The sequence below is a fragment of the Schistocerca serialis genome, chromosome 5 (assembly GCF_023864345.2).
Source record: "Schistocerca serialis cubense isolate TAMUIC-IGC-003099 chromosome 5, iqSchSeri2.2, whole genome shotgun sequence".
Taxonomy (NCBI): domain Eukaryota; kingdom Metazoa; phylum Arthropoda; class Insecta; order Orthoptera; family Acrididae; genus Schistocerca; species Schistocerca serialis.
Window position 1 is genome coordinate 578,773,799 of NC_064642.1, and position 22,409 is coordinate 578,796,207.

Below are 22,409 nucleotides of genomic sequence, written 5' to 3' on the forward strand. Positions count from 1 at the left end.
ACCTTCTGGACAAATTGAGACAAAAGATATGTGAAAAAAGGCCAGGTTTAACAAGGAAGAAAGACATTTTCCATCAAGACAATGCGCAGCTGCACACGTGCTGTCGCCATGGCAAAATTACATGAACTATGGTATGAATTGTTGCCACACCCACCTTATTCACTTCATATGGCTCCATAGACTTCCATCTCTTCCCAAAACTGAAAATTTTTCTTGGTGGACGAAGAGTCACTTCAAACGAAGAATTGATAGCCGGAGTTGATAACTATTTTGCAGGCCTGGAGGAAACTAATTTTCAAGATGGGATCAAGGCACTGGAAGGTTGTTGGACCAAGAGCATTAATCTACAAGGAGACTACACTGAAAAATAGAAAAAGTTTCAGTGATGTAAGTACTTTTTTGCTATTCCACTCCGAGGACTTTTCTAACCACCCTCGTATTAGTCTTTGTTCCAGAGAAATGAAGACACACAGAAGGCAATACTGACCCTGTTGCTAATCATGGGAGGTATGTTACCAAAGAGCAAACTTTGTGTTTGACATTTTTATTTTTGGTAAAGGCTTTTGAAAAAGTTGACTGAAGCAAACTTTGTGAAATTCTGAAGGTATTGCATATAAAATATAGAGATAAAAAGGGCATCTATGGAAATGATACTGGATTTATGAGTTGGAGGACATGAAAGGGAAGCAGTGGTTGAGTAAACAGTGAGACAAGGCTAAAACCCATCCCCATTGTTATTCTATCTGTACATTGAGCAAGCTGTGTTGGAAATGAAGGAGAATTTTGGAAATGAAATTAAAGTTCAGAGAGGAGAAATTGTAACTTTCATATTTGCCAATGACATCTTAATTTTGTCAGGGACAGCTAGGACTTGGTAGATCAACAGAAAAGAATAGATGTCTTTGAAAGAAGTTATAGCAGGCTTTTGAAATATGGCACTGCAGGATAATCTTGATGATTAGATGAATGTATTGGATAACTAAAGAAGAGTTAATAAACTGAATTGGGGAAAAAAGAAATGTAGGGCACATTATGCCTAAAAGAAGGAACTGGTTGATTGTGAATTCAGCACTGGGGTGGAGAGAGAGAGAGGAGAGAGAGAGAGAGAGAGAGAGAGAGAGAGAGAGAGAGAGAGAGAGAGAGAGAGAGTCAGTAATCAAATTCAAATGGATCTTGATTGTCATAGTTTTGCAGAGGTGAAGATGCATAGGAGAGATTAGCAAGAGGAGCTGCATCAGACATGTCTTTGGGTTGAAGGCCACAGTAACAAGCACCAAAATCACATTTCCTTAAAGAGGACTTTTTGGCCACATCATAAAAGTTTGGTGTATCATAAAACCACTTTTCCCCTTGTACAGGCTGCAGTTAACGAACAGCATTCTACAATGTAATCGTAACAGCTATGTTAAAAACTTTAATAATTTGTATCATAATGATAAGTGATTATTATACTACTGCTCTATTGTTTTATTTTTTAACTCATTACATATCTCTTTAATTTTGTAGCCTTGCAAGCTAAAATAATTAGTAAGGTATCCTGAATATGCATATGTGCATTTAAATCTGGCAAAACATTGGCTGTTCCTCATAATTGTTTCTGTTAGTGTAGTCATTATTAAAATCAAATGTTTTGGTTTCATTTGAATTACAATGGGCACACAGTTATATATTTTTTTTTCAGATGCTTTGTACAATTTTGATCATGGAGATCGTCAGGTGACTGGTCCCCTTGGTACTGCTGGTATTTTTACTACTTACCCAGCACCTTACTTATCACTTGTTGGAGCATTCATAAATGAGGTGAGTGCCATCACGAATTCATGAAGTTAAGTGAAAGTTATTAGGATTTTCAAATACCTTACAGGAATGCAGGAGGACAATGTTCTTGACAGTCACCAATATTTCAACAGGTGGACATTCCATCGTTTTCAAATTGCAAATACTATTAGAGAAAGCTATGCATGGTGTTTTAAACCCCTGGTGGGTGGCATTGCACTGATGTGGAAAGAAAAAGGTCATGTATACAGAAAGACAACACACATAGTAAAAAACTAGTGCCACCACACAACCAAAGATGACTAACAGCAGACTTTATTGACTGTGAAACATTGACCAACAGAAGATGAACATGTATTTCTAACTCTGTCCCACTGTTGTTTAACTGGTGAGGGAGCAGAATTCCAAGCTGAATTAAGACAAAATCTTCTGTATCTATTCATAAGGTCATATGCTAGTGCAATCTCAAATCCATCCCAGTAACTGGAATTGCGCACTATAATCTCTATGTTGTTATGGTCCATAGGATGACCAGTACTAAGGCAGTGCTCTGAAATGTCAGTTTTTTCTAGCTTTTGTAAATGTGTATGCTTTATACAATACTTCTTCAAAGTCCTATTGGTCTGACCAATATATGGCATGCTAGAACTGCAGGGGATAAGGTAGACACCCACCTAATACAAACCAAGATTAATCATCCTTTACAGATCCTAAAAAGGGCTTTAATCATAGACAGTGATAAAAAAAACTCACTTCACTCCATATTTCTTCAGAATATAACCAATTCTGTTACAAATTCTACCTGCAAAAGGCAAAAAAAAGCACTCCGTCTTCAGGCCACGAGTGGTCTACCAGGACCATCTGACCGCCATGTCATCCTCGATGGAGGATGCGGATAGGAGTGGCGTGAGGTCAGCACACCACTCTCCTGGTCGTAAGATGGTATTCTTGACCGAAGCCGCTACTATTCGGTTGAGTAGCTCCTCAATTGGCTTCACGAGGCTGAGTGCACCCTGAAAAATGGCAACAACGCATGTCGGCCTGGGGGGTCACCCATAAAAGGCAAAAAAGCTTTTGGCTTAGACACTGCCTCGTTCTTATTGTCCACCCAATTCAAAGTTACTTGGTAATGCTATGTATGTCTGTTCTGTCTCTCACTATCCCCATTCTGAAAAAAGGTAACTGAAGGCTGGCTAACTCAGTTGGCACTTTCAGGGTCTAAAATTACATGTGTCCTATGAAGTATGGTAGAAAGTACATCTTCACACTGAGACAGATGGTAATAACTGTCAGCCTGAAGATATGAAATCAGTATTAAATGGCTTGCTACCAATGACATGGCCCAAGATACCATCATCCTCCCTCCTGACCAACACATCAATGGAGGGCAGGCAGCCATCCTTTTCTATACTACCAATAAAGCAAATGTTTGGTAGGATTGAATTTAGATTTTCTAAATAGCTGTGCAAAACTCACTGCCATGAGACTCAGTGGGAGAAGTGTTGTCTACACATGGGAAAAAGCAGACAGGTTTTAATGTTGCCAACTCCAGGTCATCTTTCTCAAAATCTTACAAAAAATGATTAGCAGCAGTGACGAAGGTCTCCCCATCACAGTGTCACCCGTCTGCTTATTGAACTGGTCACTAAATAAAAGTACATATAGGTGCAAATAGGACTTGTGCTCTGAGGGCTACATACAAACTTCATTATGTTTGTAGATAGACCATCATTACCTGGAACTGAGAAACTGGATGATTTTCACCTGTTAAATCAGTATAACATCCTGAGAATTCCAAAACTTGCAAGAGTTTTTTAATTTTAAGTTCAAATTTTTTTGTGCAATTTCTCATTTTCTGTTGTAATTTTTTCATATTTTATTTTATTAATTTTGGAGATATATTAAGATGCCATGCTAACTGGCAATTGAAGACATATCAACTCCATCTGCTTTCATCACTTTTGCCATTACTGGTAAAATTTGATGGAAGTCTCCAGAGAAGAAAATAGTTCAGCTGGCCATAAGGCCACTGTTGTTAGGCAAATATCAAATTGTTGTGGGATACTGGAACCTCATCTCAAACTATAGAAATGCTGTCCTGCAGCATTACCAGTAATATTTTCCTTCGAAACATTACGGATGCTGTATGTGTCACAGACATACATTATCAGTATGGGAATTGGGTGGCCTTATGCCTGTCACCGCTAGATGGCAAAGGTATTATTTTCACAACAGCAGGGGATTTCATTTCATCACGACTTGGCCATTTAGTGTGAAATATTTATAAATTATGCACACAAATCTTCCTCTTGGGTCACTGTACACATTACTGAGAACCAGATAAAAATCCTTGCAATATTTCCTGAGATTTTTGACAGATTGTGAGTGCAATATGACTTTGTAATGGCAAAAAATATTTTTTATGTGGTGTATTTACAGTTTACTAATTTTTGGGTTTATCATTCACTTTTCCTGTGAAACCTTGCGTCTTGTTAATTTTCATGGTTTTAGGGTAACAGAAAGTACCCCATAAGTTCTGATAAGTGAATTTGTCAGTATCAATGTATGTGAAATAACTAGTCATATCTTTTGATTGCACTGACTTGAAACTTAAATTTTTTATGCCATCAGGAGACATAGGCGTTAGTATATGAGATAGATTTCAACTTCATATGCATGCAGCTTAACTGTATGGTTAAATGATGATGGTGTCCTCTTGGGTAAAATATTCTGGAGGTAAAATAGTCCCCCATTCGGATCTCCGCGTGGGGACTACTCAATAGGATGTCGTTATCAGGAGAAAGAAAACCGGCGTTCTACGGATCGGAGCATGGAATGTCAGATACCTTAATTGGGCAGGTAGGTTAGAAAATTTAAAATGGGAAATGGATAGGTTAAAGTTAGATATAGTGGGAATTAGCAAAGTTTGGTGGCAGGAGGAACAAGACTTTTCGTCAGGCGAATACAGGGTTATAAATACAAAACCAAATAGGGGTAATGCAGGAGTAGGTTTAATAATGAATTTAAAAAATAGGAGTGCAGGTAAGCTACTACAAGCAGCATACTGAACGCATTATTGTGGCCAAGATAGACACGAAGCCCACGCCTACTACAGTAGTACAAGTTTATATGCTAACTAGCTCTGCAGATTATGAAGAAATTGAAGAAATGTATGATGAGATACAAGAAATTATTTAGGTAGTGAAGGGAGATGAAAATTCAATAGTCATGGGCAACTGGAATTCAATAGTAGGAAAAGGAAGAGAAGGAAATGTAGTAGATGAATATGGATTGGGGGTAAGAAATGAAAGAGGAAGCCGCCTGGTAGAATTTTGCACAGAGCACAACTTAATCATAGCTAAGACTTGGTTCAAGAATCATAAAAGAAGGTTGTATACATGGAACAAGCCTGGAGATACTGACAGGTTTCAATAAGATTATATAATGGTAAGAAAGAGATTTAGGAACTAGCTTTTAAATTGGAAGACATTTCCAGGGACAGATGTGGACTCTGACCACAATCTATTGGTTATGAATTGTAGATTAAAACTGAAGAAACTGCAAAAAGGTGGGAATTTAAGGAGATGGGACCTGGATAAACTGACTAAACCAGAGGTTGTACAGAGGTTCAGGGAGAGCATAAGGGAACAATTGACAGGAATGGGGGAAAGAAATACAGTAGAATAAGAAGGTGTAGCTTTGAGGGACAAAGTAATGCAGGCAGCAGAGGATCAAGTAGGTAAAAAGACGAGGGCTAGTAGAAATCCTTGGGTGACAGAAGAAATATTGAATTTAATTGATGAAAGGAGAAAATATTAAAATGCAGTAAATGAAGCAGGCAAAAAGGAATACAAATGTCTCAAAAATGAGATCGACAGGAAGTGCAAAATGGCTAAGCAGGCATGGCTAGAGGACAAATGTAAGGATGTAGAGTCTTATCTCACTAGGGGTAAGATAGATACTGCCTACAGGAAAATTAAAGAGACCTTTGGAGAAAAGAGAACCACTTGTATGAATATCAAGAGCTCAGATGGAAACCCAGTTCTAAGCAAAGAATGGGAACCAGAAAGGTGGAAGGAGTATATAGAGGGTCTATACAAAGGCAAGGTACTTGAGGGCAATATTATGGAACTGGAAGAGGATGTGGATGAAGAAGAAATGGGAGATACGATACTGCGTGAAGAGTTTGACAGAGCACTGAAGAACCTAAGTAGAAACAAGGCCCTGGGAGTGGACAACATTCCATTAGAACTACTGACAGCCTTGGGAGAGCCAGTCCTGACAAAACTCTACCATCTGGTGAGCAAAATGTATGAGACAGGCGAAATACCCTCAGACTTCAAGAAGAATATAATAATTCCAATCCCAAAGAAAGCAGGTGTTGACAGATGTGAAAATTACCGAACTATCAGTTTAATAAGTCACGGCTGCAAAATACTAACGTGAATTCTTTACAGACGAATGGAAAAACTGGTAGAAGTCGACCTCTGGGAAGATCAGTTTGGATTCCGTTGAAATATTGGAACACGTGAGGCAATACTGACCCTACGACTTATCTGAGAAGCTAGATTAAGAAAAGGCAAACCTACGTTTCTAGCATTTGTAGACTTAAAGAAAGCTTTTGACAATGTTGACTGGAATACTCTTTTTCAAATACTGAAGGTGGCAGGGGTAAAATACAGGGAGCGAAAGGCTATTTACAATTTGTACAGAAACCGGATGGCAGTTATAAGAGTCGAGGGACATGAAAGGGAAGCAGTGGTTGGGATGGAAGTGAGACAGGGTTGTAGCCTCTCCCCGATGTTATTCAATCTGTATATCGAGCAAGCAATAAAAGAAACAAAAGAAAAATTCGGAGTAGGTATTAAAATCAATGGAGAAGAAATAAAAACTTTAAGGTTCGCCGATGACATTGTAATTCTGTCAGAGACAACAAAGGACTTGGAAGAGTAGTTGAATGGAATGGACAGTGTCTTGAAAGGAGGATGTAAGATGAACATCAACAAAAGCAAAACGAGGATAATGGAATGTAGTCGAATTGAGTTGGGTGATGCTGAGGGAATTAGATTAGGGAATAAGACACTTAAAGTAGTAAAGTAGTAAAGGAGTTTTGCTATTGGGGATCAAAATAACTAATGATTGTCGAAGTAGAGATGATATAATATGTAGACTCGCAATGGCAAGGAAAGCGTTCCTGAAGAAGAGAGATTTGTTAACATCGAGTATAGATTTAAGTGTCAGGAAGTCGTTTCTAAACATATTTGTATGGAGTGTAGCCATGTATGGAAGTGAAATGTGGATGATAAATAGTTTGGACAAGAAGAGAATAGAAGCTTTCGAAATGTGGTGCTACAGAAGAATGCTGAAGATTGGATGAGTAGATCACATAACTAATGAGAAAGTATTGAGCAGAATTAGGGAGAAGAGGAGTTTGTGGCACAACTTGACTAGAAGAAGGGATTGGTTGGTAGGACATGTTCTGAGGCATCAAGGGATCACCAATTTAGTATTGGAGGGCAGTGTGGAGGGTAAAAATCGTAAAGGGAGACCAAGAGATGAAGATACTAAGCAGTTTCAGAAGGATGTAGGCTGCAGTAGGTACTGGGAGATGAAGAAGCTTGCACAGAATAGAGTAACATGGAGAGCTGCATCAGACCAGTCTCAGGACTGAAGACCACAACAACAACAACAACAACAAGTTCCAACAACAAAACGAACCTCCAGAATGCTAAATGGCTCGGGGGACATGCCATCAAAATGGAGCTACACAACACCTTGAACTACTTGGAAGGTGTTGTGTCATGTAGAGATCTTACAAAATAGAAGTGAAACAATAACAACAACAACAACAACAGTGGACTCATTGCAAGGGTTCTGGGATCTGTGCTAGGATCCTGTTTCTAGTCACCATTTTTTCACAAATAAAATTTTGTGATATGTTGACTCTGCACAATGGGCACTTCATGCCTGTACTGTTCTTCAGCTCATGTGACCACTGATTGTGTGTTCGTGATGGTGTCTGCAGCATTGTTTAATTCATAAATTTCGGGCGTATTATAGTATTTGAGAGTTGTAGTATCGCGTTTTAGTACCTGAGTAGTGTAAATTCGCGTTGTCGTCTGTCTTCTGTTTTTGTTTTGAATGGCCAGTGTCGGTTGGTCACAGCCATTGTGCTCCCTGCCGCCGTTGGATAAGCAGCTACCAGCAGCAAGTCGTATACTCTTAGCTCACTTATTTGTTACATAGTTTAATTCTTAATATCTTTGCGTGTTTTTGGGTACTTGCTTGTTTAATTCACAAATTTTGGGCATATTATAGTATTTGAGAGTTGTAGCATTGCATTTTAGTACCTGAATAGTGTAAAATCACGTAGTCTCCTTCTGCTGCCGAGCAGTGTGTCAGCTGTGCGCAAGTAGCAGCATTACTGCATTTACTGGGCAGTCTTGTATTTTAATAATCATTTAAATTTTGTGTCGAATTGTTTGTGCTCTCTGTAGATTAGTTCAGACGTACTTTGCACAACAGTATTTAGCATGGATAGGGACTGCGACTGCTGTGTTTGGATGTGGGCTGAGTTGGCATCCCTTCGCTCCCAGCTTCAGGCAGTGTTGGCTTCAGTCACACAGCTTGAGGCTGTTGCCAATGGGCATCACCGTGGGGGTCCGGATGGGGGTTTGTCGGGGACAGCCAGCTCGTCCCATGCATCCCCCGATCGGACTACGGCTGTGGCTGCCCGGGATACTGCCAACATTGAGGCTGACCCTTCACCCGTGGTAGAGTGGGAGGTCGTCTCGAGGTGTGGCAGGTGGTGAAAGACATTCCGGAGGACTGTACAGAAGGCCTCTACAGTTTGTCTGACGAACCGGTTCCAGGCTCTGTCTCTGGCTGAAACTGATCTTCAGCCAGACATGGCTGCTTGTCCTGTTCCAGAGGTTGCCCCTCAGTCTGCAAGATCTGGGCAGTCGCAGAGGGTGGGCTTACTGGTAGTTGGGAGCTCCAACATCAGGCACGTGATGGGGACCCTTAGGGATATGGCAGCAAGAGAGGGTAAGAAAACCAACGTGCACTCCGTGTGCATATCGGGGGGAGTCATTCCAGGTGTGGAAAGGGTCCTTCCAGATGCCATGAAGAGTATAGGGTGCACCCATCTGCAGGTGGTTGTTCATGTTGGCACCAACGATGTGTGTCACTATGGATCGGAGGAAAACCTCACTGTCTTCCGGCGGCTATCTGATTTGGTGAAGACTGCCAGTCTCGCTAGCAGGATGAAAGCAGAGCTCACCATCTGCAGCATTGTCGACAGGACTGACTGTGGACCTTTGGTACAGAGCTGAGTGGAGGCTCTGAATCAGAGGCTGACACGGTTCTGCGATCGTGTGGGCTGCAGATTCCCCAACTTGCGCCATAGGGTGGTGGGGTTTCGGGTTTTGCTGGATAGGTCAGGAGTCCACTACACACAGCAGGCGGCTACATGGGTAGCAGGGCTTGTGTGGCATGGAATGGGCGGTTTTTTAGGTTAGATGGCCTCGGGCAAGTACAGAAAGGGCAACAGCCTCAAAGGGGACGGGGTAAAGTCAGGAAATGTGGGGACCATGCAGCAATCGGTATTGTAATTGTAAACTGTCGAAGCTGTGTTGGTAAAGTACCGGAACTTCAAGTGCTGATGGAAAGCACCGAAGCTGAAATCGTTATAGGTAAGGAAAGCTGGCTGAAGCCAGAGATAAATTCTGCCAAAATTTTTACAAAGGCACAAACGGTGTTTAGAAAGGATAGATTGCATGCAACCAGTGGTGGCGTGTTTGTTGCTGTTAGTAGTAGTTTATCGTGTAGTGAAGTAGAAGTGGATAGTTCCTGTGAATTATTATGGGTGGAGGTTACACTCATCAACTGAGCTAGGTTAATAATTGGCTCCTTTTACCGACCTCCCGACTCAGCAGCATTAGTGGCAGAACAAATGAGAGAAAATCTGGAATACATTTCACATAAATTTTCTCAGCATTTTATAGTCTTAGGTGGAGATTTCAATTTACCAGATATAGACTGGGACACTCAGATGTTTAGGACGGGTGGTAGGGACAGAGCATCGAGTGACATTATACTGAGTGCACTATCCGAAAATTACCTCGAGCAATTAAACAGAAAACCGACTCATGGAGATAACATCTTGGACCTACTGATAACAAACAGACTTGAACTTTTCGACTCTGTAAGTGCAGAACAGGGAATCAGTGATCATAAGGCTGTTGCAGCATCCCTGAATATGGAAGTAAATAGGATTGTAAAAAAAGGGAGGAAGGTTTATCTGTTTAGCAAGAGTAATAGAAGGCAGATTTCAGACTACCTAACAGATCAAAATGAAAATTTCTGTGCTGACACTGACAATGTTGAGTGTTTATGGAAAAAGTTCAAAGCAATCGTAAAATGCGTTTTAGACAGGTACGTGTCGAGTAAAACTGTGAGGGATGGGAAAAACCCACCGTGGTTCAACAACAAAGTTAGGAAACTACTGCGAAAGCAAAGAGAGCTTCACTGCAAGTTTAAACACAGCCAAAACCTCTCAGACAAACAGAAGCTAAACAATGTCAAAGTTAGCGTAAGGAGGGCTATGCATGAAGCGTTCAGTGAATTCGAAAGTAAAATTCTATGTACTGACTTGACAGAAAATCCTAGGAAGTTCTGGTCTTACATTAAATCAGTAAGTGGCTCGGCCGAGCGGTTCTAGGCGCTTCAGTCCGGAACCGCGCGACTGCTACGTTCGCAGATTCAAATCCTGCCTCGGGCATGGATGTGTGTGATGTCTTTAGGTTAGTTAGGTTTAAGTTAGGTTTAAGTAGGTCTAAGTTCTAGGGGACTGATGACCTCCGATGTTAAGTCCCATAGTGCTCAGAGCCATTTGGACCAGTAAGTGGTGCGAAACAGCATATTCAAACACTCTGGGATGATGATGGCGTTGAAACAGAGGATGACACGCGTAAAGCTGAAATACTAAACATCTTTTTCCAAAGCTGTTTCACAGAAGAAGACTGCACTGCAGTTCCTTCTCTAAATCCTCACATAAATGAAAAAATGGCTGACATTGAAATAAGTGTCCAAGGAATAGAAAAGCAACTGAAATCACTCAACAGAGGAAAGTCCACTGGACCTGATGGGATACCAATTCGATTCTACACAGAGTATGTGAAAGAACTTGGCTCCCTTCTAACAGCTGTGTATTGCAAGTCTCTAGAGGAATGGAAGATTCCAAATGATTGGAAAAGAGCACAGATAGTCCCAGTCTTCAAGAAGGGTCGGCGAGCAGATGCGCCAAACGATAGACCTATATCTCTGACATCGATTTGTTGTAGAATTTTAGAACATGATTTTTGCTTGCGAAATGTCCTGCCCATTATCCTTCCCATCACTCATACAGTGGTAACCTGCCATCCATCTACACAAATACTCTTCCATCCCTACACAACCCCTGCTCCCAATCCCTTACCTCATGGCTCATACCCCTGTAATAGACCTAGGTGCAAGACCTGTCCCATACGTCCTCCTACCACAACCTACTCCAGTCTGGTCACTAACATCACCTATCCCATCAAAGGCAGGGGTACATGTGAAATCAGTCATGTGATTCATCAGCTAAGCTGCAACCACTGTGCTGCATTCTATGTAGGCATGACAACCAACAAGCTGTCTGTCCACATGAATGGCCACCGACAAACTGTGGCCAAGAAACAAGTGGACCACCCTGTTGCTGAACACACTGCTGAACATGATATCCCTCATCTCAATGACTCCTTCACAGCCTGTGCCATATGGATCCTTCCCACCAACACCAGCTTTTGTGAATTGTGCAGGTGGGAACATTCCCTGCAATACATACTACATTCCTGTAACCCTCCTGGCCCTAACCCTCGTTAGTCACTGTCCTCACCAATCCAGCCCCCTCCCTGTTCCCATTCCAGTACTACACAGCCATCATTTCATCGCCACACCCAGTCTTTTAATTTCTTTATATTTATCTTCTTTCTGTTACTTACCCCCCCCCCCCCCCCTCCCCATGTTCTCTCCTGCTTTCCATCCAAACTAACTGCAGCACTTCACTGTCCACCAACCCCACCATACTATCTCCCCCCTCCCTGCCCCAGCCTCCTCCTTACACCCATCCAGTTTCCATTTCCATCATGCACTGGTGCTGCTGCTCACAGTGTGGTTTCAGTTGTCTTGAGACTGAAGATGTTTGTGCAAGTTTGATTTGCATGAGTGTTTGTGTGTGTGTGTGTGTGTGTGTGTGTGTGTGTGTGTGTATTGCTGACAAAGGCCTTAATGGCCAAAAGCTATAATTGTGTGAATCTTTTTGTTGTTCCAATTGCGACTCAGCATCTCCACTATATGGTGAGTAGCAACTTTCCTCTCTAATATTGTTACATTCGATCCTGGATTTTCCATTACTAAGACTTAAAATTTCTAATTTTTTCTCCTTGAAAAAAAGAATTCACCAACAAAATAAAAGAATTATTGAACAATGGTATTGATAAAATAGGGTTACTACTGAATCAGAATGGAGCAAAAAAATTCTTTGTAACATTAAATGATGAACGGAAACTATTTCACTCTAAAAACAGCCCAATCTAGGTCAGAAGTGGTATCATCATAAGCAGAGAGAAAGGGCACTGGAATGATGGTGTAAGCAGTTTGACAAATTAATTCTAGACTCACACAGTACAATATGTGTTCAGAAAGTAAAAGGAATTTTTTTTCTTAAAGAATCATTGTTTATTCATAAACTTCAGTTTTGTCCTCTTCAAAGTGATCCCCTGCAGACATAATACACTTGTGCCATCGCTTTTTTCAGTCTTGGAAGCAATTCTGAAACTCACTTTTCATTATGGTGTTCAGCTGCTTCAGTGATTCTTTTTTTATCTCATCAATTGTGGCACAAAAATGTCCTTTCACAGTTCTCTTCAGCCTTGGAAGTAGATTGAAGTCACAGGGGGCCATGTTTGGTAAATACGGTGTTTGAGGCAACATAGCAGTTCTGTTTTTTGCCAAAAAAAAATCATGAACAAACATTGAGGTGTGAATGGGAACAGTGTCATAATTCAATTTCATGAGTGATTTTGCCACAATTCTGGCCATGTTTTTGGATTGCATCAGGAAAATGCTGCATAACTTTCACATAGTATTCCTTATTGACTGTATGACCATGAAGCAGAAACTCATGATACACTATCCCAGTGTAATTGAGGAAAACAATGATCACATTTAATCGAACTTGTTGAATTTTTTTCAGTCTTGGCTCTTCAGGCAGTTTCCATTAGGGCAATTGATTTCAGTGTCATATGAGTTGACCTAAGTTTTGTCATCCATTATAACCTTCTTTAGAACCTCTGAATCATTGTTGACTTCTTTCAGCAATTCATGAGCAATGCCTATGTGATGTGTTTGAAATTCAACAATTGCAGAACAAACTTTGCTGCTATACGGAAAAAAAAAAAAAAAAAAAAAAAAAAAAAAAAAAAAAAAAAAAAAAAAAAAAAGTGTGCTTGGCATGAGTCAAAGAATATGCTAATATTGTCAGCAATCTCTGTGATGGTGATTCAGTGATTCAGTGATTTTCAAATACAATTTTCTTTACTTCTTCCACACTGTCATCAGTAACTGATGTGCCAAGGCAGCCAGGTTGGTCATCATCCTCAGCATCTTCTCGACTCTCTTTGAAATGTTTATGCCACTTGTAAACTTTTGTTGTACTCATAACAGATTCACCAAAAATCACAGTCAATGTTACAGATGTGGTACTGCACTTTATTCCATTTTTCCAAACATAATTTAATGCAATTTCTTTGATCCATCTTTTGAAAGCAAAAATTCAGTGAGCACCCAAAATCACATATATAACTTTTTCAAATGTCAACAATAAACTAAATATTCAAAACAACTAAAAATGCAAACATACATCTGTAACACATGTACCAATGAGATAAAAAATGTGAATATCAAACATGTATAAAACCCACAAAACTAAAAAATTGATGTTACTTTCTGGTCACATCTCATATGTTGCCATGGATGAACAAGGACAAGCAAACGAAGAGATCTGGGCCTCTCCTAAAGTTGGAGAAGTAAGAACTACACTGAAATGACTTCAGAACAACAAGGCAATTGGATCAGACAAATTGTCTTCAGAATTACTAAAACTGGATGGCTAGAAATTTGAACACCTCCTCTTAAAAGTAGTAACATTGATCTGGGAAGAAGAAGAATACTACACAGTGGAAGGAAAAAATTATACACACACTGTACAAGAAAGAAAGTCAAATAGCATGTGCAAATTATTGAGGAATGACATTCCTAAACTTGGGCTATAAGATGTACTCAAACCTCCTATTCCATCATTTCCTCCCAATAAATCAGATTGAAATAGGCTCTTCTCAATGTGGAGTTCTTCCTGGATAGTCAGTGGTGGACCAGATTTTTACCCAGAGATAAATGTTAGAAAGGACATTGAGAAGCTTTTTTTCAAACATTGATAAATGCTCAGTTTTTCAAAATTCACATTTTTGTTGTTACAAATTGAGCTTGTCACCATGCATGAACTATTGAAATGGTTTGGTAAAAATCCAGTGTTTAATGTTGTTGTAGTGTGTTGAAAACTATGAACTTTTGCAGAACTCTATATTTACTCTCAGCCAGTTAAAGGAAGAGTCGGTAACCATAGACTGTGCTTGTGAGAGACCCAAAGGGAGAATAACAATGTAGGATGTCCTTGTCAATGATAATGTGAGAGAGTTTTCTGCAGCAACAGAAAGTACTGATTTACACAACAACATTAACTCTTGATTATTGCCCAGTTCAATATAGCTTTGTCAGGGAAGAGTTTGCAGTAAAAGAGTAGGCTGTTAAACTATAAAATGGAGGCTAATACAAGTGATTCATAAACTGGAACTCATTAACTGAGTGCTCAGGTGGTAGGAAATTGTGACATTGCAAGAAGCTGACTAGACTGCCACAGGGTGCTTTGATTCTGACAGGACGACTGTAGGCCAGCATCAATGTCTGTTCGAGTAGCAAGCTGTCTGCTGGACTGCAGGCAACCATGCTGAGACGGACGGAGGGCTAAGCGCAGGGATAGGGTTGGCCAGCAAGTAAGGGGGGCAGAGGTTACCCAGGTCGTCAGCATAACCCATGTGGAAAGATGTGTGTGTGAGTTCCAGTGGCATGGTTGCAGGATGAGCTGAAATTGAGGAACCCTGTGACTTGAAGTATTAACATTAAATGTGGTATTACTGAAAATACATAAATGACTTACAGAAACAATAAAAAAACTAATGATACCTTTGGAACTGTGGCAATTGGTTGAGCTCAATGAAAATTAAACATCTAAGCCCATTACATACTGTGTATTTGTGATACACCGAATGAAAGTGGATGATGCCAACAACTGAATGAACAGACCACTTTTCTAACTAAACTGATATACAAAATGTTATGAACAATTTAGTTAATTTTATGTAAATAGTGCTGTAACTGTGAGCTCCTCCACATATACACAAATAACAGTATCAGCATGCATCTCTCTTATAATAATCCAGGAGCATTTGACGTATATTCATTTATATTTACGAGAAAAAAAAAAAGTGTTAAGTTAGTGTTTTGACTAGAGTTCTGGATGTGGCAAATGTTAGCTTAAGATTTAGTTGAAATTCTTCAAATAATGCATAAGTGTTTTATTAAGAGTTTACAAGCTGACCGCAAAGATTTGCTGAATATTTTTATCGTATGTATCTGTGTTAAATTATTGTATAAATTCTGAATGGCAGTCAAAGTAAAACGTTTTTCACTGAGTCAATTAGTGGTTATGTGAATGAGCCTTTAAAGTAGTGTGCACAGCAGAGTATCCAATCTTTCGTCTTCAATGTGTATTCTTACCTTCCCATACATCACTATTAAAATTCTCTGTCTCTACACAAGTTTTGAAAGCTTTGTGAGGTGCAAGATATACAAAAGAAAATCTTTTTACTTATATTCATTTTCTTTTGTTGCTGGCAACACGTCTTGCATCTGGGGATACATTCTTGCAGCTGAAATTTTGATTTATAACTTTGTGGGTTCCTGATTACTAAATAACTGATGAAGATTTGCCTGTATATTTCTTGAATTTTATTCTTTGTCACATTATTAAATATCACACTGTTTTTACGATTTACATTTAATATTCCAAATTACATTGTTAGTGTTGATCATATAAAAACATCTGTCTCCATCAGAGGAATGCCAACTACTACTTACATTCTGCAACACTCACAATATTCCAAAGAGTTTACAAAGCAAAAGAGTTTACAAATATTCTCGACAAAAGAAGAATCTTTGCTAAAATATATCATTATTTTGTAAATGAGTCCAGAAATAAATTTAATAATTTGTGTCCGATTGTGCAATTAATAATAGGAATTTTAAGTATGCCAGATATTTTGTAATTTCAAATATTTCAGAAAGAAGAGTAATTTTAACTGTACGTACAGAGCACTAACAAACTGATTTCTTTTTACATATTTTAGCCTGAAATATAATACATTGTATACAGAATCATATGAAATTATTTTATTTAACAACTGAGATAATGTTCACCTATACAATCATCAATTGCGTAAATAGTACCAGTTATTTCTATGTAAAAAAAGGTAATGTTAGAGGTGGGTGTCCCATTACAGATGGTTCATCACGTAGTTTTCATCTGCAGTCAGTTGGCAATATGGTAAAATTCTGTGTGGTGTGTGTACCACATGTTTCACTCTGTGAGCATGGGGACACTAAAATATTTAGAGGTCACAAATGAAGACTTTTAAGTATTAGTGTATTCTGATTTCTGCTGAAACATAGAACTTTTCAAGCCATTTCAGGGAATGACCAGTTTTCATATGTGCAGTATTTAATCTCACTTTAATTATTCTTGTTAGCTATGAACTTGTAGGAATTTAGCTGTGCTTCAATTATTTGTGTATGTGATGGACTTGGATGAAAAGCACTGAGATAGTGTTGTGGACTACTGAGTTCAGATCCACTGAGGATAACATAGGTCATTCGAATGAACATTAAGAAGTCATTACAGTTTTTTGTGAGTCAGTGTTTAAAAGTGTGTAATTATTTAGTGAATGCTGTTGCCTGAAAATGCTCTGTCTGCATGAAGTGCTTATGAATTTTTCACTGCTTGTTCAGATACTGACCAATAATTCATTAAGTTTTGAGTATATGAGGCCATCATTCACATATGATGGGCATATCTGAAACAAATATCTAAAGATATTTCAGAACAATGTGGTTTAGCCAGCCCTTTGGGATTGTATTTAACTATACTATTACTCATACTTATTAATACTTATTTCACTAATTTGTCTCATTACTATTATAATGTTTTGTATGAGCATTACTGTATTGAATGTTTTGATTTTAGAGTGACTGTGCGACCAACCCCCCTATTGATGACAACAAGCAATAGTAAAGGTTTTAGGCTGTATTTTACCTGCACTTTGTTGTCATGTTCTACAGTATTGTGATTATTTATCTCGAAAGGGACACATAATATGAAAGAGTGGAATATTCCCATGAGTGAGGCCATAAGTCTAGCTTGAGAGTGAAAGCATCCAATAAATCCATTAAGAACAAGAAAATGCCTCTTCACATGGGCTACCAGATATACCAGTGAATCCATAATATTAGGAAGAAAAGAATGTAGAACAGCTGATCTCACATATGATGATATCACAACTTTTTGTTGTCTTGTAAGTAGTTTAGACAAAACTGACCATAATAAATTAATACTAAAATACATGGTAATCACATCACTAAAATGCAGGAACTGGAGAAAGAAGCAAAAAGGAAGACTTTTTCCCTGAATAGTTTCTCTCTCTCTCTCTCTCTCTCTCTCTCTCTCTCTCTCTCTCTCTCTCTCTCTTTCTCTACATTTATATGTTTTAATATTACTTTTTGTAGCATGCATAAATTCCTTATCTTTAGTAATGCTGCTGTATCCTCCTTGATTTTCAGTTGGTAACTTACCTGTTACATGAAATTTATAGGCCAAATTTGAGAGTCTGTCTTTGGACATCCCTGATGTTTCTTGAAATGTTTTGGCACATACAGGTATTATTCTTGTGAAAACATTCTATGCAGTAATGAAGGAGGAAAATCTAAATGTGTTTAGTGTACGTTTTGATATACAACAGAACTGGCAAAAGCCAAAGCTGTTCACATGTGAAGTATTCTATTCAAGACATGTTGGGCTGCACAATATCTGTATTTTGATTTGTAGCGACGCTGCCGTGTGCTAATTCAAGCTCGCTGGTGTGCGTGTGTGTGGTGCGTGCGGTCGTAATTACTGTACATGACGTCTGTGTAGTTCCGCGCCCAACCTCTAGAGGCGCTGTGTTTTCTAGCTTTTATATACATTCTGTTTATTATTATTATTCCTTGTTTTTTGAGTTAGTTAGTAGTTCCGTGCCTCCTGGCTTGTGTGGACAAGTACTGTTTTCTCTCCAATAACTACTGAAGTTTTCCGAGGATTAAGGATCCTTCTGTAGAGACTGGAAGCAAATTTTGTAACTCCGATCAGTCCATGCATGCCGGGCATTGTCATATACGCGCTCGCAATAAAGTTATTGTTTCTGAACTGAAGGTCTTTATTCTTCTGAATCATGTGAAGCAAAGGTTGGACAGCCATCAATTTAGCTGAACCCGACAGATTCATTCCCAAGCACAGACAAAGGAAAGGATTGCTTTTTATACTTGGCTTGAAAGAAAGGACTGAAAGGATGCAACCAAATAGCTTCTGCTCTATTGGATTTTCTCAGAAACATTGATGCCACCCAGTCAGAAAATGGTCCTCCGCACAGGCTATGAAGGCCCAAAGGTACCGACTGGCCACCGTGTCATCCTTAGCCCACAGATGTCACTGGATGCAGATATGGAGGGGCATGTGGTCAGCACACTGCTCCCCTGGCCATATGTCAATTTCCAAGACCAGAGCCGCTACTTTTCAATTGAGTAGCTCCTCAGTTTGCCTCACAAGGGCTGAGTGCACCTCACTTGCCAACAGCGCTCAGCAGACCGGATGGTCACCCATCCCAGTGCTAGCCCAGCCTGACAGTGCTTAACTTCAGTGATCTGGGTGGCAAGGCCGTTGGCCTCAGAAAATGGTCCAAATGAAATTAATTCTTTATCTGACTCCTGTTTGGTAGAGTGGAAAAAGACTTCTGAGAAAACAAAGATATTCCTTCACCAAGTGAATGCTGTTATGTGCTGGAACAACATGGCATCATCAAGATAATAAAGATTGGGAAGCAAAGGATGTCAAGCTCAGTGCACTAGAAGCCCTACAGTCTAACATGCATTTCAAAATAATGGTTCATTGAGTGATGCCATACGAAAAATCTAAGAAGAAAGAGTAGTTGTCAAAATTGGACACTTGTAATTGAAGAAGCTTAGCCAGGAAATGAGGAAAGCAGCCACTTTGTAAAAGAAGAACATGGCCAGCAAGGAAAAGAGAAAGGGTATCTTAAGACATATTTTAACATCCAAGAAGGAGCAGAGGAGTTTGATAAGGACATTGTTTAAAGTGATCAGTAGATTTCCAGTTTAGTATTGTTGTAGCCAGTACTTTTTAATGTGTTTCAATACTTTTTGTTGCTATTTTTTTTGCTTATCAAACATTTAAGAAAAAGTACAATACAAGGGTGATATATTGTAGCACATTATTGTATTTCTATGCAAAGTGAACAATAAAGGAGGTTTATTAATAATTAATGTTGAAGATAAAAAAGAAATGGAAAAAATCACTTTTGATTTGTATATTAACTAAACTTTTAACTTCCATCTATGAATTAATCAACTTTTGAAAAAAAAACTTGAAAATTTTGTCCATCTACTCTACTGAAAATTTTAGACCAGTCAAACACACAATTGGAATCATGCCTCCAAAAGCAGTGCAAATGTTAAATTATCTCATTTATGTAATTAGTATTTTGGTATGATATTGAAAAAACACATTTCCTCTCAAATTTATCCTTTTACATTTATTGAGTTATGAAAAAAAAAAAAAAAGAAAAAAAAAACTCCTACTGAATTTGGTATTGGCACACACCATCTATTCATTGACTTCAAAGATAAATATATGATAATGAGATTAGGTAGAAATTATATGCAGCTCTGGGGGAAATGGGAATGACTGAGAAGTTAGTGATGATGAAAGTGAGCACTGTGAGAAACAGAGTCAAGGTTCAAAGAGTGTTGTCTGAGCCACTGGATATTCACAAAGGTGTTCACCAATACGCTGTGTTGTTGTTGGATTTTTAATTTAAGTCTGTAACATGTGATGAGAGAAGGAGACAGTCTCCTACAAGTCAGCACGAATATTAGGCTCTGATGATAATATAGACATAACTGCAAGATCTAGGGAAAGACAGGGTGGAGGAGATTTACAGAGGAGTTGTTCATTGCATTAGAACAAGTTAGTAAGGGAATGTTACTGGCAATCAATGAGTGTAAAAGTAAATATATGGTTTGTGGAAGAGCACATGTATGAAACAAATCGATAACCATATCTCATTGTGAAACAGAGAAGGTCTAGGAGTTTAAATACTTGTGATCTATCAGTTTAATGTATGTACTTCTAAAATATAATCCTGTAAGGTGTGTGAAAAGTACCAGATGTTTCAAAATGATTATTACAGTTTTAAGGATTTGTAGCATTTTTTACATCCAATGTACAATTAATCGAAAACCCAGGATGGAATAATGACAATATTATCAAAAAGATAGTTGCTGCTCGTGTATTACACACACACACACACACACACACACACACACACACACACATGACCACAGTCTGGCTGCCAGGCCCTCGTGTTATACACACACACACACACACACACACACACACACACACACATGTGATCACAGTCTGGCTGCCAGGTCCTCGTGTTATATGTGTGTGTGTGTGTGTGTGTGTGTGTGTGTGTGTGTGTGTGTGTGTGTGTGTGTCAGTCTGTCTGTCTGTGACTCACCATTTCAATTTACAATTAAATACATCAGATGAAAGAGAAACTCAAACAGTTTTGTTTGTATACCTGTGCTCATCTGTGTGCACTGACTCCCATGCTTTCCATTACCAAGCACTAGTAGCAAAGATGGTTATCAGCAAACTTTTTGTGTTTTTCAGTTTGCAAGGACTGAATCTGTTAATTTATTGAAATAAACATTCCATATTGAGTTCCATTGTAACCCTTCAAGTTATAGTAATAACTATAGATGATATCCTCAGTTTGAAGACAACAGCTGTCTTTACAAAGGAAAGATTATGGGACAACCAAGAGTGACTGAAGAATGTGTTGAACGAGTGAGAGATTCTTTCATGCTTAGCCCCAGGAAATCAGTTCAGAGGGCTAATCATGAATTAGCAGTTCCAGTGATATCTTCGTGGAGACTTTTAAGGAGACACTTATGACTATACCTTATCATTTGCTGTTGTTACAGGTTTTAAATCCTACAGACTACAGTTTATGTGCCAATTTTGCAAATGAAATGTTGCTGCATGATGATGAAGATTTTCTGGAGCATGTTGTCTTCAGTGATAAACCAACATTTCACTTAAAGGGAAATGTGAACACACATAATGTGTGCATCTGAGGGTCATAAAATCCCAACAAGATGGTATAGTTGGAATGAGACTATCCTAAATTGAATGTTTTTTGTGCCTTATCCTGGCAGAAACTTTATAGGCAGTTTTACAGTGAAGCAACTCTTGTTGTTGTTTCTCATCTTGATGCACTATAACTGTGGCTGTCTCCTCAGTTGGAAGAAGCTGAACCACACAACTTTATTTGGCAGCAAGATGTTGTGCTGCTGAACTGGCATAACTCAGTACACAACTACTTAAATGATGTTGTACCCATACACTGGATTGGCTGCAAGGCGTTGGATGACAGAGGTTGTTCTGCATGGCCACCATACCCACCCAGTCTGACACTACGTGATTTTTGCATTTGGTGTTCATAAAGAATCATGTGTATGTTCCTCCACTACCGGTTGATCTAGCCAACTTAAGAAACACGATTGAAGCAGTTATTGCAACAATTACTCCAGCCACACTGATCAATGTCTGGGAAGAAGTCACCTATCAACCCAATGTGTGCTGTGTAATGAATGGTGTCCACATTGAACATATTAAAGAAAAACTTTTGAGTTGATGTTTCATTCAATGTATTAATTACAATTGTAAGTTGATTGTGATAGATGCTACAAAGCCTTAAAACCCCAATATTGATTTTGAAGAACCCATTAAATAAATACAACAGACACTTTTTATTGGCTGTAACCTACAACACTGATACCTTGTGCCAGATGCAGCTAATAGAGCTTACTTTGCCATAAGAAAACTGCTTTCATCATTGCTCTTATCCTGCATGACTAAATTAATCATCTGCAAAACCCAGATCAATGCCCACATACACTTCAGAAACTTGGAAACTAACTGTAAGAGATGCCAACATGCTGGATGCTTGTGAGAGAAAAGTACTGTGCAGAATAATTGGCCCTGATGCAGGAAGGGAGGTGGGGAAGACAGTATAACAATGATATTTATGTCATATACA

General features: G+C 39.0%; 1 long non-coding RNA gene across 1 annotated transcript in view; it reads left to right on the forward strand.

The window, feature by feature from the left end:
- Positions 1-22,409, forward strand: part of LOC126481460 (uncharacterized) — a 122,558-nt gene that overhangs the window by 67,560 nt on the left and 32,589 nt on the right. Inside the window, exon 4 of the long non-coding RNA XR_007587567.1 lies at positions 1,682-1,800. This is a non-coding gene — a long non-coding RNA (uncharacterized LOC126481460). The remainder of the gene's footprint in view (positions 1-1,681; positions 1,801-22,409) is intronic.